This window comes from Carcharodon carcharias, chromosome 3 (assembly GCF_017639515.1).
Source record: "Carcharodon carcharias isolate sCarCar2 chromosome 3, sCarCar2.pri, whole genome shotgun sequence".
NCBI classification, from domain to species: Eukaryota; Metazoa; Chordata; class Chondrichthyes; order Lamniformes; family Lamnidae; genus Carcharodon; species Carcharodon carcharias.
In genome coordinates, this window is record NC_054469.1 from 173,988,344 (window position 1) to 174,013,186 (window position 24,843).

Genomic DNA, 24,843 nt, shown 5'->3' on the forward strand with positions numbered 1-24,843 from the left:
CAGAACTGGTTCCAATGCCCCAGGAATCTGAATCCCTCCCTCCAACACCATCTCTCCAGCCACACATTCCTTAGCTCTAACCTCCTATTTCTATGCTCACTGGCACATAGCACTGATAGTAATCCAGAGAGTGCTTCCATGCAAATACAACACACATGGCAAAAAAAATCAAGTCAAATGACACTAGCTTCCGTCACACTCCTGAATTGTGCCTTGTAGATGGTGGACAGGCTTTGCGAAGTCAGAGGTGAGTTACTCTCCACAGAATTCCCAGCCTCCAACCTGCTCTTGTAGCCACAGTATTTATATGGCCAGTCCAGTTCAGTTTCTGGTCAATGGTATTCCCCAGGATGTTGATTGTGAGATATTCAGCAATGGTAATGCCATGGAGAGATGGTTGGACTTTATTATTCGAGATGGTCATTTCCTTGTGTTTGCCACATTATTATTTGCCATTCATCAGCCCAAGCTTGAATGTGGTCCAGACCTTGCCTTATATGGGCACAAATTTTTATTTCAGTATGTCATGAGTTGCAAATGGTCCTGAAAACTGCACAATAAGCAAATATCCCCACTCCTGACATGATGGAAGGAAGGTCATTGATGAAGCAGCTGAAGGTGATTGAGCCTGGACACTATCCTGAGGAGCTCCTGCAGTGATGCCCTGGAACTGGGATGATTAACTTCCAACAACCACAACCATCTTCCTTTACACCAGGTATGACTCAGAGCAGAGTTTTCCCCTCCAGAGGAGAGCTTTTCACTTGAATCCCATTGATTCCAGTTTTGCTAGGGCTCCTTGATGCCACGCTCAAGTCAAATGCTGCCTTAATGTCAAGGGCAGTCACTCTCACTTCATCTCCAGTTCAGCTCTTTTGTTCATGTTTGTGCCAAGGTTGTAATGAAGTCAGGAGCTGAGTGGCCCTGGCAGAACTCAACTGTCCATCAGTGAGCAGGTTATTGCTTGGAAAGAGTAACTTGATAGCACCGATAATACCTTCCATCACTTTACTTATGATCAAGAGTAGACTGATGGGACAATAGTTGGGCTAGATTGAATATATCCTGCATTTTATGATCAGGACAAACCTGGACAATTTTCTACATTGTCAGGTGGATGCCAGCTGTACTGCAATAGCTTGGCTAGGGTGCAGCTTGATTTGGTACATAAGTCTTCAAGTACTGCTGCAAGGATGTTGTCAGGGATAATAGGCTTTCCTGTATCAAGTGCTTTCAGCAGTTTCTTGATATCATGTGGAGCAAATTAAGTTGGCCAAACACTGGAATCTGTGATGCTGGGGACCTAGGAGGAGGCAGGGATGGATCATCCACTCGGCACTTCTGCCTGAAGATGGTTACAAATGCTTCAGCCTTGTCTTTTGCATTGAAAGGCTGGGCTCTGGGCATCAATTAGGATTGAGATATTTGTGGAGTGTCCTCTTCCTGTTAGTTGTTTAATTGTCCACCACCATTCACGACTGGATGTGACAGGAATGCAGAACTTTCGCTTAGCTCTACAATTGCTTGTTGCTTCCACTGTTTGGCAAGCAAGTATTCCTGTCTTGTAGTTTCACTAGGTTGGCACCTCATTTTTCGGTGTGCCTGGTGCTGCTCCTGGCATGCTCTCTTGCACACGTCATTGAACCAGGATTGATTCCCTGGCTTTACAGCAATAGTCTGGTGAGGGACATGCTGGGCCACGAGGTTACAGATTGTGGTTGTATACAATTCTGCTGCTGCTGTCAGTCCACAATGCCTTGTGGATGCCCAGTTCTGAGCTGTTAGATCTGTTCTGAATCTATCCCCTATAACACAGTATTACTGCTACACAGGATGGAAGGTATCCTCAGTGTGAAAACGGGACTGTGCCTTCTGTGCATTGGTCGCTCCTACCAATACCATCATGGACAATAGATCTGCGACAGGTAGATTGGCAAGGACGAGGTCAAATATGTTTGCCCCCCACCCCCACCTTGTTGGCTCCCTCATCATCAACCGCAGGCCCAACCTAGCAGCTATGTTCTTTAGGACTCAGCCAGCTTGGTCAGTAGTGGTACTACCAAGCTACTCTTGGTGACGGACATTGAAGTTGCCCACCCAGGGTACATTCTGTGCCCTTGCCACCTTCAGTGCTTCCTCCAAGTGGTGTTCGACAGGGAATAATGATCCATCAGCTGAGGGAAGGTGGTAAGTGATAATCAGACTAGTCAAACAACAACCTGACATAGACACATTCACTAAATCATGCCTTACAGGATGTTCCACACACCTCCACTACCATCCTTGGGTATGCCCTGTCCCACCATTGGGTGACAATCAGTAAGAGGTTTCCTTGCCCATATTTGACCTGATACCATGAGGCTACATGGGCTCTGCAGTCAATGTTGGGTATTCCCAGCACAACTTCCTCCTGACTGTGCACTAACGTGCCACCACCTCTAATGCATCTGTCCTACCAGTGGAACTGAACATACCCGGGGATGATGATGGAGGTGTCTGGGACATTGTCTGCAAGGTAAGATTCCTTAAGTATGACATTGTCAGGCTATTGCTTGACTAGTCTGTGGGACAGCTCTCCCAATTGTGTCACAGGCCCCAGATGTAGGAAGGACGACTTTGCAGGGTCAACAGGCTATGTGCGCCACTGACAGTTCCAGTACCTAAGTCGATACTGGGTGGTCCATCTGGTTTTATTCTTTTTGTTTTGCTTTTCTGTAGCAATTTGATTCACTCTGCAGTAGATAGATATTTTATGGGAGCATTATCTTCCCTGATTTTGGATATTGAACAAAAATTCCTTCACAATTTTTGGGAGCGTAGCCTAACTGAAAACTCTAACTGATTATTGTTTCCTTTAAACATAACAGATATTCAGTAACATATTTTAATCTCAGTGCCATCTTTATACAATTTTATACAATATGATTATATTATTGTGCATATTTGTTTCATTGTTATAAGCATAAAATATGACCTCACACATATTTTAAAGGAAGAGTAATTTAAAAGCTTAACTGACCATTTACTTCATTACACTTAGTGGAGCCTTGCTGTGCCCTAACTGGCTGCTGCAATTCCCTACATTACAACAGTGATCACATGAATCAATTTCATTACAAACATGCAATTTGACAGAATCCGGGGTTGAGCATAGAACACAAAGTGACGGAATGCTGTACACGCTTCAAGACTGCATCTTGTTTTGATGACACCTCCCTAAATATGATGTTGGGGGTGTAAGGGACTCCAGGGAGGGAGAAACATAATGGGGAAGGCAAGGGGGCATGACCACAGGTTCCCCGTGAGGACAGTAGAAGGAGCCTTTTGCCGTGCTTATGGAGGCAATGCTGAAAGTGGCTTAATGACCTGAACAGGGCAGGAAAGGTGAGTACAATGGCACATTCAACCATATTCCTGATGTGTGCATTGACTCAAAACCGTCCATCTGCCTTCTCAAAAGCCTTGTACAGCACATCACTCCTCACATAAACTTTGTGGGTACACCTACTACTTTCCGTCTATGCACTTCCCCAGATTCCCAACCATCCATCCATCACTGAACCTCCTCCTTAACATGATGCAATGTCTCTGTTTCAGTCATCCTCAACAAGTGCTTACCACCCATCTGTTTAATACTCAACTCATGGGTCTCTTTCCCTCTTTGCAGAAGCAAGAGCAGGACATGAGGGAAAGGTAGAGAATTGGAGGTGGCCTCCCAGGTAGCTCACAAATGACAGCTGCAGAGGAGACAGCACTTTGGCAATGAGATCCTCCCAGCTACTTGATGGCAGAATTAATATCAGACTGCCACATCTCATACAACATTTCTTATTGACTTGATGTCAGTGGCGGCATCATGGTAATGTCGCTGGACCAGTAATCCAGGGACCCAAGCTAATGGTTTGGGACATGGGTTCAAATCCCACCACAGCAGTTGGTGGAATTTAAATTCAATTAATAAATCGGGAATATAAAGCTAGCCTCAGTGATGCTGACCATGAAACTATCAGCGACTGCCGTGAAATCCCATCTGGTTCACTAATATCCTTCAGGGAAGGAAATCTGCCATCAGTCTGGCTTACATGAGACTCCAGATCCACAGCAACATGGTTAACTCTTAACTGCCCTCAAATGGCATAGCAAGCCACCTATTGAAGGGCAATTAGGGATGGGCAATAAATGCTGTCCTTGCCATCGAAGCCCACATCCCATGAAATACTAAAGAAAAAAAGTCAGTAGTGAGTGAAATATTAAAACATTGAAAGTGTTCATAGTTCATATCTTAATCTCACAGGGCGCTCAAGAACCCAGCAGGAAATGGTACAGGAGGCCATTAACCACTTCTCACAGAGGAGGTCACTCACTCTGAGCATGCACCTGCATGTCATGCAAATCATGAACTATGGCAAATACTCTCACTTCAGTGGGTCTGGTAAGGAAGATAGTTGGGTTTTCACAATCACAAGAAAGAAAGAGCAGATGGTGGAGAAAGCGACAGCAGTGGGGAGTGTGACAGAAGTCACAGGCTCCAACCTCTGCTCAGTTGGGTGTAGATATCGAACCTCAGAGGTCACCAATAAAGCAAAATATCAGAAATGAACATTTGATGTATTGGCACACATTCCATCTGCACTGTGCACAACTGCAGAGAGATTAGAGGATTGAGACAAGCATAAATGGCATGATGCTGCAGGACTTTGCAATTAAACTTTGTCCATGGAAAGAGTGGCCAACTGGATAAAGCATCAAATGCAGCAGACAAATGATTGTGGGCCTTCACTAATAGTTTGCACACTAGGAATTTTGCCATATGATTCATGCTATCCTGATTGAAGCTGTTCATTACATCACTGATCTACAGCAAAATACTCTCCAACTCATTGCCAGCAGGCAAGTGCAGGTGAGCCATGAGAGTGAAAGGGGACAGGATAGTGGGGCCTTAGTTCAAAGTATTTCCACTTCTCACTCATTGCCCCCACGTTATTCAGTACACATGCTGTTCCACTTCCTGATGTTCCAATGATTCGGATGGAGCAATCTTTAGCAGGGCCCTCACAGGTTCCAAAGTCCAACAGGACATCAGCCAAGAGCATCTCAGCAGTCAGAGCGAACATCAGAGCACCATCCCTCTACCATGTGGAAGTGCTGGGATGAGGGACATTTAAGATTTGTTGTTGCACTGGTATGACAAAATGTTAGAACGTTGAACTTCTACTTAACTTTTGAACCACAAATATTATTTGTTTCTATGTCATCTATTTTTGGTTGTTGCCTGGCAAGTGGCCAGCTGGTAAGACAAGAATTGGGCAAGTCGTGAAAGGGGCATTTGGTTTTTTCAGGTTTACTTTCTTTTGGGGTAAAGAGTGTGGCTGTCAGATGGATGCACCAGTGGAACCTAACTGAACCTCACAACAATAAGGGCATCCCAGGCAGCAACATGGACTGCTTGTGGTGCCTTGGCCACATTACACCTCTCCTCCCTCCTCCTCATTGGAATTGCCTGAAGAGACTCCACCTTGTTCCTTCTGCAGTTCAAAACCTCAATGTTACGCAGAAAGCAGATCATTCTGGACACCCCAACTGCTGCGTGTTGAAAGGTGCCTCCAGATGTGTCCAGACACCTGAAGTGCATCTTCAGCATGTTGGTGTGTGTGCTCAATGACACATCTGGTTGTCATATGGCTTTTATTATATCACTTTTGGTTGGGTTCTACTGGTTGTGTTCCTCATGCGTGTCATTAGCTATGACTTAAATAGGTATCCCTCTTCTCCAAGCTGCCAGCTGGTAAGTCTGTTTCAAGGCGCAAAGAGATTAGTGAGGGTGGACTTTTACAGCAAGTCAGCAGAAAACAAAAGAATTGGAGGAATAGACCATATGGCCCCCGTGAGCCTGCTCTGTCATTCAATACAATCATGGCTGATCTTCTGCCTCAACTCCATTTTCCCAGCCACTCCCCATATCCCTGGTTCCCCGAGTGACCAAAATTCTGTTCATCTCAGCTTAAATATATTCAATGATGGACCATCCACAACCCTCTGGGTTGAGAATTCCAAAGATACACAACTCTTTAAACAAAGAAATCTCTCCTCATCTCAGCCCTAAATGATTGACTCCTTATCCAGAGTCTGTGCCCGTGTTCTAGATGCCCCAACGAGGGGATACAACATCTCAGCACCATGAATCTTGCATTTACTTGCATAAACATCTTTTTGCTGTTCCCCACCAAAACGTACATTGATGCCTTGCAGTTGGCAAATACATGTGAATGATCTTGGGTACCTTAATGCCCACATGCATGCAGTGGAAGATGTCCTGCACCTATGAGAGGCCAAGAAGAGCAGCAAACCGAAGTGCAAACTCACTGACTGGCACTATCAGTGACAAACTTGACATAATTGCCTGCCCTGGAAAACAAGCCATCAGAATTGCCTCTGTGGGTCACCAACCACAAATTCTGGGATTGTCTCTGGGAGAGCCCTGGAAGAAGTAGGGGCAAAAAAGCCTAGAGCAGTGGTGATTTTGATTTCCACTGGTGAAGCACAGTCACTAGGCAGCAAGTCTTCTTTCAGGAATCTGCAATATCCTCTGCCTGTACAGCTCTGTTGTGGGTATGTCCTCCTACGAGCTGCAACTCTCTACTGATTTCCTCTCTCCTGTGGAGACCTGTGAAGAGTAGGCTGTTGCTGCTCCTGCTGCTGGGCCTGTTCCTGCTGCACCTCCTATTAATGCTGTTCACACTGCTGGTTATCTTGGTCATCATCTGAGATCCAAAATAAAGCAATATAAAGTGACATCGAAACTAATAGCTCAGAGTGGAGATCAAATATACAAACCTCCAAAGTTGTAAAGTAACTTCTCAGCATTGTTCCTTTTCACACACTCAGGCAAGAAAGCAGCTATAAGGTTTCAGTACTGATTGTCATACTCCCCAGTCATGACTTCAGTCCCCTCAATTGCAGTTGTATTCTCACCTTGCTTCCACTGGTAAGCTTCAGGAAGCCCGGGAAACCTGTTTCATTCCACTCAGTTACATTCCAAAAGCCATGTTAATATTGCTGTAATGAGCAATTAACATATTGAAATTGACAACCCACTTCTCTCAAAGGGCTTGTTCGCACGCAGCCTAATGCAATACAGTGGATTACAGCCAGCTTCCCATGTGCTGTCAATTTCTGTGGTTCTCACCCTAACCTGCTCCTGCTAATTAACGTTTCCAAAGCCTCAGCTCCCCCAAACCAGATACTTCATTATTCTCTAAAATTCTGACATCATTAAATGGAAAAATAGGTTTGATATCAGGAACTGTTCAAACTTATCAAATTAAGACAGAACTAAGGTTATGTGCAGTCTTAACTATGAATGACTTAGATGAAAGGACCAAATTATTATACTTAAATTTGCTGATGAGACAAAAATAGGTGTGAAAGCAAGTTTTGAGAAAGATACAAAGGGATATAGACATGTTAAATGAGTGGACAAAAATTTGGCAGATGGAGTACAATGTTGGAAAATGTGAAGTTGTCCACTTTGGCAGGAAGAATGGAAAAGCAAAATATTATTTAAGCAGAGTGCGACTGCAGAATGCTGTGGTACAGAGAGATCTGGGTGTCCTCGTACATGAATCACAAAAAGTTAGAATGCAGGTACAGCAAGTGATTAGAAAGGCACAAGGACACAAGAATAAGGAGCAGGAGTAGGCCATTCAGCCCCTCGAGCCTGCTCCACCATTTCTTAAGATCATGGCTGATCTGACTGTCGCCTCAACTCCACTTTCTTGTCTGCCCCCCCCATAACCCTTGACAAAATAATGTTTAGTCAATAGTGCTTTTAGTCATTTGTAACACTGAAAGTCTTCAAACGTGAAATCTTGACAATTTATTCTTTCAGCTATTATTTGGAAGTTCAAACTCTTTTTAAAAGCTATCGGTCACTACGGAGATTGTAATAATATCTACAGAGACTGGAACAATAGCTACAGTGCACTGGTGTGTGAATGCTTAAGGTGATGGAAGGGGTGCTAATCAAGAGGGCTGCTTTGTCCTGGATGATGTTGAGCTTCTTAGTATGTTGCACAATTCAGTGATTTCATGGCTGATCTGTATCCATTTATCTTTTATTAAATTCATTCATGGGATGTGGGAGTTGCTGGCAAGGCCACCATTTATTACAAATCTCTAATTGTACTTGACAAGGTGATGGTAAGCCACCTTTCTTGAATATAATTGAGTGGCCATTTCAGATGGCAGTTAAGAGTTAACCATATGCATCTGTTGTCACATATAGATCAGGCTGAGTACGGATGGAAGACTTCCTTTCCGTAAAGGCATTAGTGAACTAGGAGGCTTTTACAACCTCACTCCACATTTGGTGCAACTAAAGAAGTAGACAAGCTAAAGGCATGACAATTCAATTCAGATCACAAGAGGTCACTAGTTCAGCTCAACTGCCCTTTAATGAAACACAATAAAGTATTTTCAGCACATAAAATCAGTGAGATTACTAATCATCTATGAAAGTTAGGGACCTTTGAAAAAGCTGTAAACTGTATGAATGTAGTACATTCTTTGAAGATTAATGAAGCTTTTTGTTGCTTACATATCAGTATATCTAGCAGCTACAACATAATTATAGAACATTTAAGGTGTCTATTGACGTAATTAAAACCGCTAAAATCACTCTTCAGCAGTTTTTTAAATCTGGGAAAAATATGTTCAACCATTTCTTAACTGATTCTCAGCAATTTCTTAAAGAAAAATGTTTACATTTCTATTTAGCTTTATCATATTTAATTAAAGAAAGAAGAATCATAAGGTAATGGCACAGAATATTAGAACTACTCATGCCAGATGTCCACAATGTGTAATCAGGTTACAAGAGTTCAGACAAGGCATAGCACAACATTCCTGAGTTCAGAGAAGGCACAACATTAACATTACTGAGTTCAGAGAAAGCAAAACACTAACAATGCAGATTTTAAAGAACGCAAAGTACCAACAGTTGCAAATTCAGAGAATTCATAGCGCCAGTGCTCACGTTTACATTGATGTTTCAGACTACAGACAGCTTTTGAGTTCAGAGGCCTTAGAGCACCAACTGAGTTCAGAGAATGCACATGCTAATACTTGCAAGCTCAGATAATGAACAATGCTAATACTCCTGAGTTCAGAGAAAGCACAGCACTAAAACTTGCAAGTTTAACAGAATGCAGAGTATACTGTGTTAACATTATTGAATCCAGGGAACACACAGCATTAAAACAATCAAGTTCAATATTCATGAGTTCAGTGAATGCACAATGCAAAAACAACCAAATTCAAAGAACACAAACCATGCTGGGCTGTGGGCAGAATGAGAGGATGGTCTGATTGAATTGCTCTTAGAGAGCCAGCATGGACTCAATGGGATGAATGGCCCCCTTCTGTGACGTTAATGACTCTATGACTCTACAATATGCCCTAGTTCAACCAACATCCAGCACTGGCTCCACGGATTTCAGAGGCTACACAGTACAAAACCTGCGATTTCAGGGACCGCATATTGCTAACACTCGCAAGTTCAGAGAATGCACAACACTATTGAGTTCAGAGAATGCGTAATGGCAACAGTACTGAGTTCAGGGACTGCACATCGCCATCACACAAGATTTCAGAGAACCTACCATGGCAACACTTGAGAGTTCCGAGAATGCATCAAATTACATGAGAAAAAATTAGGGTGATGATCAAAAGCTTGGTCAAACATAGGTTTTAAGGTACATGTTAAAGGAGGGAAGAGGGGCGGAAGGGCTTGGTAAGGAATAGCTGAGGCAGCTGAAGGCACAGCCACCAATGGTGGAGCAATTAAAATCAGGGATGCTTAAGAGGCCAGAATTAGAGGTGTGCAGATAACTTGGGAGAGTTATGGAGCTGGAAAAGATTAAAGACATAAGGAAGGATGGGAGTTTTAAAATTGAGACATTGCTTAACCAGGAGTCAATGTAGATACATAAGTACAGAGTTGATGGGTACCTGGACTTGGTGCATAAGTGAACAGGATTTTGGATGACAAGTTTACAGAGGGTGGAATGTGGGAGGCCAGCTACAAGTGCTTTGGGGTATTCAGGTCTAGAGTGAACAAAGATATGGATGAGGGTTTTCAGCAGCAGATGAGCTGAGCCAGGAGTGGAGTTGGACAATGTTATCGAGGTAGAAATAGATGGTTTTAATAATGGCATGCATGGTGGTCTGAAGCTCACCTTGGGGCCAAATATAACACCAAGGATAAAAACAATCTGGTCCAGCCTCAGACAGTAGCCAGAGAGAGGGATGGTGTCAATGCTAAGAACAGAATTTGTGGTGGGGGGCCAAAAACAATGGGTTCAGTCTTCCCAATATTTAATTGGAGAATATTTCTGATCATCCAGTGCCAGATATCAGTCACACTATCAAAAAACAAAAAAATCAGATATCAGTCACACTGTCAGTCAATTCGAAGACAATGGAGTCATTGAGAAAGATGGTGATGTGGAGTTGGGTGTCGCCTGAGTACATGTGGAAAATGATGCTTTTTTTTTAATGATGTCACCGAGGGGCAGCATATAGCTGAGAAAAAGGAGGGGTCAAATGACAGATCCTTGGGGGATACCAGAGGTATCAGTGCAGGAGCAAGAACACAATTGCAGTTATAATTATAATTAGGCAGATAAGAGTAGTATCAGGTGAGTCCCACCCAGCTGAACAACAATGGAGAGGTGTTGCAGGAGGATGGTGTGTTATATTACTTCAATACGATTTAGGAACTGTATGAACATGTGTATGTATATGTAAATATCCAGACTGCCACATCACCCATTACTGCACTACAATCTGTGTGTGCATCAAACTAATGGCATATCAGTCCACAGCAAATGGCATGATCAGAGAAAAATATTCAATAAAGCTCCAGCATTTCAGTCTAAAAGGGTGATTTATTTCCACCTTCTGGAAACCACAAGACATAATAGTATGGTCAACTATGTCAAAAGCTATGGAAAAGAATGAGTAGCTGGGTATGTAACCTTAATCTTAATGACTTACATAGCCAAAAAGGGACTAAGTATATAAACCACTATCTTCCTGACAAACAGTTTAAAAAATGAGTTAGAATATATGATCTTTTCAGAGATGCTCTTCAGTGCGGTTCATCACTTATCTTACGCAAACCAAATACACTGACTTAGGCCTTTCTTTATAAGTTTGAAACATCAAGAAATTAAAATAGGAATGTACTGCTCAGAGTTACCCTGACCAATAAAGCAAAAATATCTAAAAGTTCAACTGTTTTCCTGCCATTCTGAAGTCTTCATCATCATGGCATCGAAACAAATCACACTCACCTTCCCCTGGAGAAAGAAACTGAGCTCATCAGTGGAGAAACGATACTTACAATAGATTAGAAAGAATGGGAGTGGAATTAAATTGACATTAGAATGGCTTTGGCATTTTCCTTATTAGTGTAGCACTCAATAGTCTCCAGTAAGTTACCATTTAAGCAATGAGTGAACTAGAAATAATTATTATAAATGGCACATCTGCATAAGTTATTGTCTGGTGAATGTTGTTGCCAGGGAGTGGGATGGAGTTGATGCTAACAAAGGGAATTTGTCACAGGGGATCAATGACAATGGCTTCAGCCTTTCCATTATTTAATTGGAGAAAATTTCTGATCATCCAGTACCAGATGTCAGATGAGCTGTCAGACACAACCCAACTGGGAGTAGTAGGTTCATGGGACAGAATTTTACCCTGATTGGGCAGGTGCTTGCCCGGCCCTGTTGAACGTGAAATCGCGCGAGATGACGTCGGGCGAGCGTCCTGACATCATTCCACACTCGCGCGATATTTCGGTCAGCAGGTGCACGCAAAAGTCAGAAGTGCACCAGTCAACAACTAAGAGGGCAATTAAGACCGTCAATGGAGCAAGTGACTCCAATTTTTCATGGTCAGTCCAACCTTATGGTTGGCGGACGAGCCAATCGGACTTTGCATTTTTCATGAAACCTCATCCAAGGGCGAGATGAAGTTTCTGCTATTAAATAAAATAAAAATAAAAATCTATGGCCAGCATTTTTATCATCTATATGTTCAGGGGCCTGATTGTGATGCTTGGACATATTTTTCCTGATTTTCAAAACTTTACTTCATGGTTTTTGGGTCTGCAGCTCCGAGGCAGCTCTCTGTCTTCAGGAGGCTTGCTCTCGGCGCTTGCCCGCACCCGCAGAAATGTCATTGCCCGTCCCCACCCCGGCAGCGCCGATCATTTCAGCGTAAGTTTCACGCTGGCTGGCAAATATCACTAGGTAATCCCATTATTTCAAACCCATCTAGTATATGATGAACATGAGGAAGTATTAACTTTTTCATCTGTTACTTCACACAATGGATCTGAGAAACATCCAAAAGAGCTCAATAGAAACACCTTCCCAGCTAAACAGGTAAAAGCTCAAAACCCAACCACGTCAGAAGCTAAAAGTGACAGTTGTACTCCAGGCCCCTTCCCCCTGTGGGAATGGCTTTGGAGATCGTCTAGCAACAAGAGAAAAACTTATCCTTCTTGGTTTATCCAGTGTTATGAATGGGAGCAATTCTGGAGTACAGTCATGACAGCTGGAAAATACCTTCTTTAATGAGGTACTTATGTCCTGCTATCTGGCACTAAACTAAACAGTAATCTTCCCTCACACTCCTAGATGTCATTCCTGTCTGAAACCCAGTTAAAAAAAACTTAGTAATAGTCAAAGTACATGTCTAGGCCAGTAATGAATGGTTTAGCAATCAACAGCTGGGAGCAGTTTCCAAAACGGAGACGTTTACCATGACTCTTCTACCTCACCTCCCTGTAGTTTTTTTTGTCTCATCTTATCCTGCCTTTGCTTACTACAGTCACTGATAATTAAAATTTCAAAATTGAAGTCATCCTATTCAGTGAAATTCTCCTGGTAATCGTAGCTCTGGTAAAAATCCCAAGAAACTGTGTAAATGGCCCTTTTTTTAAGTAGTTTATGCTATTTCACTGGGGATTCCACTGATCTCTTCAAGTTATAGCAGAAGACTAGCAGAATTCCAGATTTTTAGTCTGGCTCCCATCACCTTTTTTGTTACCTGTTTGGGCTCAACATGTTATTATCTAGTTTGACACAAACACTTCAAACCACAAACTAAGACCGCCTGCATTAATTGTTGAAATATCATCATTTGAAATAATTGGGTCAGAGATCACGATGTGTGACGAACCCATGTCTGTCCAATGTGATGCAAGCAGCAAGCCAACTTTTGCTGTATGTTGATTAACATGATTTCTGTGTGCACCAACCACTAACTGTGCTACTGAGTAGCTGCAAGCCTCAGCAGGCGGTCCAAAATTGTGTAATTGTTAAAGCTCATCTCCAATACTTAAAACCAACCCGCACTCCTTAAGGGGGTGGGGCCAGACGCTGGAAGTTGTTCTACAAATTATTCTGACCTGAAAAGGACACAAGTATGGAGCAACATGGCAGAGAGGGAGCTCTGAGGTTTTTGGACACTGCAATGGAAGTTCCTGATGGATGACGTGCCGAGGAGGTGAAATATCTTATAACCACAGCGGGCCAGGAGGTATTCCGGACACACAGAAGGCAGTTGAAAAAGGTAGTTGTGGATATTAAACCCAGGAACCATGCCTCAAATGACCTTGATGCAATGCTACAATGACCTCATACGAGTGGTGAACATCAACTTCAAATGCCAAATCCCATGAACTGCTCAACTAGCCCCGGACACTGCTCAATTCATCAAAGCCCCATTACTCCCCTACCAGCAATCTATATCATGACTTATACCGACATCCATATGCTACACCGTAAGCTCAAACACTTATCATTGCTGCAAGCCCCTCACTCACATCTCACAGCTTAAAACACTGTTCGATGACTGCCACATACTGCACAACGCTTACTGACATTTCCATCTCTTCAGCAGGAGGTGGTGGCATACAACCGGAGGCAGGAGGAGCTAACCAGAAGGGGACAGGCATGCCTGCATATCCTCACTCCCATGGAGAAAACTGTGCTGTTACTGGGACATCCACTGCTGAGACCATTCAGTGGAGATGACAGCATCCATACACCTAATTTCCTTTCTCACATGCCATCTTCCCATCACCCCACTCTTCCTTCTGACTTACAAGCTGCAGATACTGTAAGTATGCAATTCTTACTTTCCCCTTGTCCCTTTTTCCTTTCAGTTACTCAGGAAGTACAATCTAGCCAGGCAATGGAGGACAGTAAGAAGACAATGATAATGACAATATAGCACCATCACTTGATTTGACAGTCACAGCTACTAGCTCAGATACTGAGTCTAGCATAGAGGTGAGATCTGCACATGGTGAAATACTGGGCATAAGTGACCTGTATCCAGGGCTGGGGATAAGGGAAGTGCAGGCAACAGCTCGCCGGACGGTGAGGTCACGTATGTGTTCTTTTTCAGACGATTCTGATGAACATTTCGATGGGGCAGTGGATGGAAGAAGGCTGATGAGTCTGCACAGAAAAAAATACTTACACATTAGGAAGCCTGTGATCACAGTCAAGGATTATAGAGAAGTCCAGCACCAACTTTACACTAAAGCAATGGGACTGTGATGGGTCAGCACCTTACGAGTTGGGGACTGCCCTAGTAGAGGTGGGCAGTGGCTGACCAGTGGGACAGGATGGTCCCTCCTACATTTGGAGACTGCACAGTTTGTCAGAACTGCACACAATACTCCAGCTGTGGCCTCACCAAGGTTCTATACAACTCCAACATGACCTCCCTACTTTTGTAATCTATGCCTCGAATGATAAAGGCAAGTGTCCCATTTGCCTTTTTCACCACCTCACTAACATGCCCCTCCATCTTCAGAGATCTATGGACACACACATTTCCTCTCTCTCACTCCACAACAGATGATCACACCATTTCAAGCTCTTCTTGGCTACTTTCTTTGATGCTGTCACAATCTTCACTGACCTCCTGATGTGCTGGTTCCTGATTCTGTCCTTCTTTGTTACTCCACACATCCATCTCAGCATCCATATCACATTAGTATCCAGTGTTGTTCCTCTCTTCTTGATGTTGCCCAAGTTTCTGCTCCATATAACAACTGTCTTGTAGATTCTTCCTTTCCATTTCAGTGATACTTTTCTATCACATAACACTCCACTGCACTTTTTCCAATTACTCTACCAGAGCTCATCTGTTGCTTCATTTCCATGCTTAAATAACTCAATGATGCTATGAAGTCTTATTTATCCTATCCTTGCCAATGCTAATTATCTGTTAGTTTCCATTCTCCACTGGAAGGTAATGGACATGGAGTTTGAGAAAGGGTGAGGAAAGAAGGGCCATTTTCTAGGACATCATGAAGGACAATGTTCTATATTAGAAGCTTTACTTTTCTTGGAATTACAAGGTACACAGTTTCTTGGACTTGAAAATTTATTCATATTTGCCTGATGCTCAACACTACCAGCATGAAATTTCACAATGGGAGAGGAAAGTGTCAAGCAAGGTTTACACTAGATAAATCTCCAGAGTGAAGTATCGATGTTGGAAGTGCTTCTTGCTTTTACAACACTTGTGCTTACTGATTTGGAGCAGGTTCTAATCTCTGCCTTTAAGCTCACAAATAGACTTGCTATATAATACACAACAAGCAGATTTCATTCAGTACAGCAACAAGATCATATTGTGACAATTTTGATTGTTTTAACCCAGGTGTATCCAAAGATTGATGCTGATATCGAAAGACAGGGGTGGGGAACCTTTATCTTATCAAAGGCTATTCACACATAGGCAAAATCAGTTGTTGGCCACACAAAAAACAACTTAATTTATATCTATATTTTTTTTAAAGAGAGTATACAGAAATGTTCAACTCACCCACTGCTTTAATGTGATGGCTGAGCTTGCATTTCCTTAATGAGCCTCATTATTGTAGACTGTACGCTGTTCACAATGACTGGTACTTTGGTCTGCATTAATGCCACTTCCAAAACCTCATGTCCATCACTGCCATGTTCACCAGCATCATGAACACTGTGGGTTGTGACTGCTGCTTGTGGTTGCCATCACTTTCTCAAGGACAACTAGAGATGGACAATAAATGATGGCCTAGGCAGTGACGTCTGCATCCCATGAATGAATAATAAAAAGATGGCACAGTCTGAACTTGCCTCCCTTGCTGAACTCGGTTAGGTTTTGGAATTAGATTTCATTATGGGCTGATATGCCCTAGCGTCTTCCTTTCCTCATCCTCGCGGGACAGTGTGATCCTGAGGCCAATCTCCAGGGTGTTGCAGGAGAGTGGCAGCAAACAGAAATGGACAGGATGCCCCCATCAGGCAATGTGTACCTTTGAACTAGTAAAAAAAACTCTCAGAGTCAGGTAAAGAGCTCAGGGATTCATAAGGCACTACTGAGTTCTGGATTTCTAACTTAGAACCAGAAACAGAGCGTTAATGGAAGAACATGACAGAGGCGTTCGCTTTGTCATATTAAATAAGAATAAAACATTAACCACTCAGCAGAGGCCATGTTAACACAGAGAAAGGGAGAGGTACAATCTTGTTCTACCCTGGGGGAGATTTTAGCCAGGACAAACAGAGAAGCCAATATTCAACCATCCCAAACAATACTTAATTGCTGCAAGGAAACTTCTAACCATCCATGGAGATCACCTTACAAGAGACTTTGTTTCTGATATAAGCTGGTTTGCTTTAAGATTAACTGACTTAACTGCAATAGTTACTTCCTTGAACTCCTGAAAGAAATTTGCTTCTCAGATGTGTTACTTTGAGTTAACTGTTAGCGTGCAGGGATATTCAGAAGAGTGTCTGAGCGAGATTGGAATTAGAAAAAGTTATGGCAAAGCATTGGTTTCTTAGCCACGTCGATTATATTTTTACCTACGTAGCTCAGCAGTGAAGCACATGTTGCGCTGTTCAGTATTTTGTTAGTATTCAGTATGTAATTAGCAACACATTATGATTCTGTTGTGCAGCATTTTTAAAAGGCATATAGAAGCAGCAAATGTTTTTTGGCCTAACCAGCAGTTGACTGCCTGTTAAAAAATTGCTTATGAATAGGCTTTACTGAGGCAGCATTTCCATTAAATTGTTGGCAAGCAAGTTATTAATTTGTGTCGACTCTGCACTTCTTTGTTCTATGACTATTTATTTATGAATTGTTTTCTCTGATATATCTTTTGAGATCTCACCGCGGGGCTGGATGAAAAAGTACAACAGGCCACATCCGGCCCCTGGGCCAGGAGGTCCCCACCCCTGTCATATGAGCAGCATATTAAATTCTTCTAATGCCAAATGGAAAATAAAATGTTCTAGAATGGGCTGGGCTTGAAAATTTTATCTAACCTTTATATGCTCCATGAAATACTAACTCAGTTCAAACTACTAATTCTACTGGGCCTATCATTGCCTTGATGTAACTTTAAAAAAAAAAGTTAAATAATATTTTTCCTTCCAAACCCTTCTTTGTTTATCTTGTGCAAAACAAGTCTTACAGACAGAAGGGGGGGTTAATTTAAGCAACCCTGATGTCTCTTCTCACCACACATCCATAAACAGAAAGGTGTTTTGATCTTGATTTCCTTCTTTCTAAGTGGTGGCATATTTCCCAACCCCTTGGTTGTGGCGTGATCCAATTTGTATGAATAGCCCCACAGCAAATTTGAGATAAGGTAAACTCAGAGCGGTAGTTTATTCGCACATACTCAAACACAAGATGAGGGGCGCAACGTAGCCTCCTTTTTTCACACATCCACTAAAAGAGGGGAGATAAAAGAAGATTTACAGGACAAAGACTACAAAATAAAGAGGTATTGTTTCACATGAGCCCAGAGTCCAGAAACAAAGTCCAATAGTGAATTTCATTACAGGAGTCAGCAGGCTGAAAACTGATGCTGGATAATTCACTTTTATAGTAGAGATGACTTCCACGATGTGATACGCACATGGTGATGAATTACTGTTGTAGGTGCTGGTACAGAAGCTCGGAAATTCCAGTAGAAACAATGTAGATGGGGGACAGGCATTCACCTGGACCAAGCCCTTGCTCTGAGCTGCTGTTTACTAGATGGAAGATGGCAAACTGATTGGCAGTACAGCAAGACAGAGTAACTGGTTCTTCCAGCTAAGGGGAAGATAATGGGTGGTCATGTGACAAGATTCCCACCTGTCTACAATGGCTTTGACAAAGGATGCATATTCCTTTGTCTGAATTCTTGAGATTGTTAGTGTCCCAATCATTAAGAATTTCAAAGGAGGTTGTAGAGGCCTTTGTCCTAGCAGACTGGTAGTCTCAATTGGCCAGGCCTGGCTTAGAAAGTGTAAATGGCCTTTGTATAATTCCCTTTGAATCTGTTCTCTGCAGCCATAGAGGTCATTACTGTCTCTTCAGAGATAATGAAGTGTCAGCTTCTCAGATAATGCCTCAAAGTTCGTTTTGTTCGGGGTTACAGGCAGACATAGCTTCAGCCTTTTGAAAGTCTATGTCCAGTTTTTAAAATTTTAGGAAGTAACCATGTCAGTATTATGTATATATTTCATTAAAATATAGTGTAAAGTCTTAGCTCCATGACATCCCTTGCTTCCTCAGAGAAAAAAATGAATTCTACTTTGTTTTTAAAACATATTTATGTGGATTTACGAAGGAAGAATGGGAAGTGAAGAAGTATACATGCATTCTCGCATGCACACTGGCACGTCAGACACACAGCTAGCAGGGGCAATGGCAGTTCCCTGCAGCATTTTCTTTCTAAGGTTTACACCTGGGTCAGTGCATTAGCAAGGAGACTGTCCGCTCCTGGGATGTGGAAGGTTTAGGTGGCTTGAGAAGATTCAAAATACATCTGTTGGGGAAGTCTGTTCAGGGTTAGAGTTCTGAACTTTCCTCAGTTGGGGATCAGACATAAGCAAAGCTCTTAGTTTCAGGAGTCCACCTGTCCAACTCCTGATTAGGTGTCCTCAAAAGGGTCTGGGGTTTTTCAGGGTGGTTAGCACTCAGGGGAGAGCGATGGTCAAGCTGCTCTGGGCTATCTGCAGGGGAATGTTGGGTACTTCACTCTGAGTGCCAGCTCTTTTGATTGTAGGGCAGAGCTGCTCTTGTCCTACTCAGTTCCTGCCTGTCCACTTTGGTAACCTGTGGACTCAGCTGTTCAACTCAGGGACTGTGGTAAGGCTGATTGTCAGGAGATTGGTGCGTTTTAGAGGGATTCCAGTTCATTGTCCAGCTTGGGCGCTAGCACAACTTTGGTGTTCCAGCTTCTGTTGCTAGATGCTTTGGGTTGGCACGGCAACAGGCAGGCAATTGCTCCTGAACTTGGGCCAGTCTTTCCGGCCTCACATGATAGAAAGATGGCCTTTTGGGAGGGGCCTCACCCACATCCACACCAGGTAAGGCTATAGGGCTGTAGTCTGGTGGGTTGTTAAGGATTGTTTTAACTGCAGGGGGGAGCAACCGTGTCAGGTCACCTTGCGATTCTGTATCAAGGTGGGTGAGTATGGGGTCCAATCTGGCTGGGATCCCTCTGCTGATCAGTTGTGTGGTAGTCTTTTGGGGCACTACTTCCCCCTGGTGGATGGTCAGCTCTCACCTGTACCCCCTGGTGGCTTTTCAACTATGTAAGGCATTACCCTCACTCTTTCTGGGCCAATTAGAGAACTTTCCTGGTCTCCATTTAAATTCACCAGAAAGCCATGGGCCGGGCCAATCAATGGCTTCCTAGCTGGGGCCTTTGGCTTTGGAGGGGCACTCTCAACTGTTCCACGTCCACTGGAATGCCACGGCCCTTACATGGAAGTGCAGCTCCAGCTACCCTCCCTTGTGGGTTTTCGACTGACGGAGGCATCTCACTCCCAATCTTCTCATCAGTTTGGGAACTCCCTTTGTATATCAGAAAGGAGGTTTCTGCTAGCCATACTTCTGTCAATTCCTTAACTTTTTCCTTCCCTGGTTTAAAAGATTGCCTTCTTTCAAGCTCTTCGACTACGTGGGGCATTTCTCTCTCTTGTCCTTTCCCTGCTTTAGGGCTTTTTGGGACACCATTTAATTCTGGGATACTCGGTGAATGTATTTTAGAGTCTAGTGGCCTTTCCCGGACCACGTTCAACTTCACTGGCCTAGCTTCAGCCTTGCTACATTCGAGGAGCCCTCGCTCAATGTGTATGGATGCAACTTCACTCTTTTGGGCCCCTTTTCTTCCAGTGGCTAACACCTTACTGCCAGCCAAATCATTCCCAAAGAGGAAATTGTTTGTCAGTCTAACCTCAGTGGTGGGGAAACTATTGGAAGCAATTCTGAGTGACAGAATTAATCTACACTTGGAGAGGCAGGGTTTAATCAAGGACAGTCAGCATGGTTTTGTTAAGGGGAGGTTATGTCTGATCAATTTGATTGAATTTTTCGAAGAGACCATCAGGTGTGTAGATGAGGGCAATGCATTTGATGTAGTCTACTTAGAAATCAGCAAGGCTTTTGACAAGGTCCCGCATGGGAGACTGATAACGAAGGTAAGAGCCCATGGGATCCAAGGTAATTTGGCAAATTGGATCCAGGATTGGCTGAGTGGCAGTAAGCAGAGGGTGATGGTCGAGGGGTGTTTTTGTGACTGGATGCCTGTGTCCAGTGGGGTTCCACAGGGATCGGTGTTGAGTACCTTGCTTTTTGTGGTATATATAAACAATTTAGACTTGAATGTAGGAGGGTTGCTCAATAAGTTCGCGGATGATATGAAGATTAGTGGAGGAAATAGTGACAAGGATATCCTTGGGTTGCAGGAGGATATAGACGGGATGATCAGTGGCAAATGGAATTTAATCCGGATAAATGAGAGATGATGCACTTGGGCAGGACAAACAAGGCACGGGAATACATGATGGATGGTAGGGCCCTGGGAAGTACCGAGGATCAGAGGGACCCTGGTGTGCATGTCCACTGGTCCCTTAAGGTAGCGGGACAGGTAGATAATGTGGTTAAGAAGGCATATGGGATACTTGCCTTTATTAGCCAAGGCGTAGAATATAAGAGCAGGGAGGTTATGCTGGAACTGTGTAAACGCTGGTTAGGCCACAGCTAGAGTATTGCATGCAGTTCTGGAATCCGCATTACAGGAAGGATGTGATTGCATTAGAGAGGGTGCAGAGGAGATTTACCAGGATATTGCCTGGGCTGGAGAGTTTTAGTTATAAGGAGAGATAAGATAGACTGGGGTTATTTTCCCTACAGCAGAGGAGATTGAGGGGGGACATGATTGAAGTGTATAAAATTGAGAGGCATAGATAGGTTAGACAGGAAGGAACTTTTCCCCTTGGTGGAGGGATCAATAACCAGGGGGCATGGATTTAAGGTAAGGGGCAGGAGGTTTAGAGGGGATGTGAGGAAGAATCTATTCACTCAAAGAGTGGTGGGAATCTGGAACTCACTGCCTGAAAGGGTGGTAGAGGCAGGAACCCTCATAACATTTAAGAAGTATTTTGGATGTGCACTTACAATGTCGTGGCATACAAAGGCTACGGGGCCTAGTGCTGGAAAATGGGATTAGAATTAGTTAGGTACTTGTTTGACCGGCGCAGACTCAATGGGCTGAAGGGCTTTTTTCTGTGCTGATGACTTCTATGACTCTATGACTATGAAATCAATTCCTGCTACTGGTAGTTCAGGGACAATTCCTATTGTAACAGGGCCTGAAACAAGGTCACACTCTAGATGGACCTTATGGAGGGGTGTAAGGACCCTCCAATGATCAGTGCTTTGGCCTTCAGAGAAGACTCGGGCCAGGGAATAGGTTTAAGTTTCTTCCTACGTTAAGAACCAAGAGCATTGTGTCCTAGAGCATTACAGTGAACTTGCTCACATTTTGGGATGGGTGGGGGGCACACTGTTCCTGAAAGAATAAAACTCTGGAAACTCTCTGGGATTTTGCCTGGCTTAGACACACAAAGTGGCATGCCCTCCAAGGGGTAAGTTTCTTTAGCGAGTGTCTCTGCTTGCTCTGCTACACTACCCATTGGGGTGCCCTTCAAGGGGATACTCATGTGGAGCCTATTAGACCAACAGGCCTCCCACGTAATCTCCAGCACTTAGGTCTGGAATGGCCTATTTTATTGCAAGGAGAACACACCAGTCTCCAGGGATTCTCCTTTCGGGCTGCAAGTGGCCTTCTCTGACTCTCCTTTAGGTTTTCTTTTCTGGGTGGGGGGCATCTCTTATCTAGAATGCCCTGCTTATCTTTCCAATGGTCATGGGAATGGTTTAGAAAGGGTCTGCCTGAGTTTCCAGGCTGTGGGTGGGATCATAGCTGTCTGCCTACCTATGAAGATTCTCTGCTCCTCTAAGTGCTTCCACAGTTTTGGAGGTAAAGCAGTTCTTAAATTCCTCCAGCAATATCCAGCAATATCAACTCACGCAGCTCTCATAGGTGCATGGGATGCTTAGGGATCTTATCCATCAGTCAAATGTGATTTGCTTCAGCCATTCAAACTTGGACGTAGGTTTGGGTTGGAGCGCTCTGGAAGTACTGGTGGTGAGCCTCCAGGACTAACTTGTAGACACTTAAGATGACAGCCTTAGTCCGTTCATAATTCAGGGACACATCAGGAGGCAGCATGGAGTAGACCTCGAGCTCTCCCTGACAGCTTGATTGCCATTTTAGCTGCCTGTTATTTTCTCAAAAGTGGCAAAAAATGACTCCACATCACTCTCTTCAAATTTGGGAATGAATCTCGCATACCTGAGGCCCTCAGAGAGTAGTTCAGGGTTAGAGAGATAGGGGGTGCAATAGATAGAGAGGGAGATTCTCCCTTGCACCTTTCAGCTGTCTGGTCTCTCTATCTCTTTGAGCTGTAAGCTCCATTTCCAATTTTCGGAGCTCAAAGTATTTTTCCCTTTCTCATTCCCTTGCTTGTATTTCTCTTTCCACTCCTGAATTCTAGTTGCAGTCTGAGCTTTTTCTGCTCAAAATTGGCAAGGGGAGGGGATTCAGAGTCACGGTTGAGCTCTACATCTAACTGCTCCATTGGTAACTTGAGATCCAAATGTTCCACCAACAACTGGATCAGTTCACTTATTTTCATTTTACTGGGCAATTTTAACTGTACCTCCCTAGTTACAGCTTTCAGCTGTTCTGTACTAAGGGCTGCCAAAGTTTCACCATTCAAATTTCCTTTCTGGACAAACACCTGGGCATCAAAAGTTGCCAGTTTCTTAGTATTAGGGAAAAGGAATTTGCTGCGGTGCTTGTGTTTTGAAATTTATTCCAGCCACCGAGTTTTCCCCTTTAAGCTTCCAAATGCATCTTTTATATCAGAGTTGACTCATCTCTTGACTTGGACTCTGGTCAAATTCAAATGGGTTATCCCGGTCTTAAACTCCCAATTTCTGTTACAGACAGGAGAGGGTTTAATTTAAACAATCCTGTTTCTCCTCTCACCACCCATCCGTAAACAGAATAGTGTTTTTTGTTTATGAGCAGTGGAGTATTGCCAAGCCCTCAGTTTTGGTATGATCCAATTTCTACTCATAACCCCACAGCAAACTCGAGGTAGGGCAAATTCAGAGGGGTAGTTTATTCGCACACTCTCAAATGCGAGAGGAATGTAGCCTTTTTCTTCCATTCATACAATAAAAGAGAGGGGTTAAAGCAAGGTTCACAGGGCAAAGATCACAGAATAAAAAGGCATTGTTTCACAAGGGTCCAGGGTTCAGAATCAAAGTCCAATGCTGTATTCCTTCACAGTGGTCAACAGTCTGAAGACTCATGCTGGATAATTCACTTTTACAGTAGGGATAACTTCAATAATGGGATAGGTACTTACAGATGAATTGGTCTTGTAGGCACTGGTACAGAAGTTCAAGTAGAAACAATGTAGATGGGGGCCAGCCATTCACATGGACCGAGCTCTTGTTCTGAGCTGCTGTTTGCCTGATGTTGGATGGCAAACTGATTGGCAAGCTTTTATCTTAGTGCAACTGGTTCTCCCAGCTAAGTGACGGGAGGGGGTGGGGGGGGTGGGGGGGGGGGGGTCATATGACATGACTCCCACCTGTCTACTTTGGCAAAGGGTCTCCTTAGTCTGAATTCTTGAGCGTGTGAATGTTCCAGTCATTAAGAATTTCAAAGGAGGTTGCAGGGGCCTTTGTCCTAGCAAAGTGGCAGTCTCCATTGGCCAGGCCTGGCTTAGGAAGTGTAAATGGCCTTTGTATAATTCCCTTTGAATTTGATCTCTGCAGTTACAGGGGTCATTAGCGTCTGTTCAGAGATAACGATGCGTCAGCTTCTCGGATACTGCCAGGAAGTTCCTTTTGTTCAGGGTTACAGGTAGGGGGAGCATAGTGGTACTGTTGCTGAACTAGTAATCTAGAGACCCAGGGTAATGCTCTGGGGACCCGGGTTCAGATCCCACATGGCAGAAGGTGGAATTTGAATTTGAAAAAAATCTGGAATTAAAAGTCTGATGATGACCATGAAACTATTGTTGATTATAAAAACCCATCTGGTTCACTAATGCCCTTTAGGGAAGGAAATGTGTTGTTCTTACCTGGTCTGGCTTACATTTGACTCCAGACCCACAGCAACATGGTTGACTCTTAAATGGCCAAGCAAGCCACTCAGTTGTATCAAATGAAAAAAGGAATGAAACCAGATGGACCCCCTGGCATCGATCTAGGCACCGGAAACAAAAACGGCAATCTCAGCCCCGTCGACCCTGCAAAGTCCTCCTTTTTAACATCTGAGTGCCAAAATTGGGAGAGCTGTCACACAGGCTAGTCAAACAATAGCCTGACATAGTC

The 24,843-nt window shown here is 43.5% G+C and overlaps 1 protein-coding gene across 4 annotated transcripts in view; it reads right to left on the reverse strand.

The window, feature by feature from the left end:
* myo10 (myosin X) overlaps positions 1-24,843 on the reverse strand; it is a 370,178-nt gene that overhangs the window by 220,506 nt on the left and 124,829 nt on the right. The gene's annotated exons all lie outside the window — the stretch shown is intronic.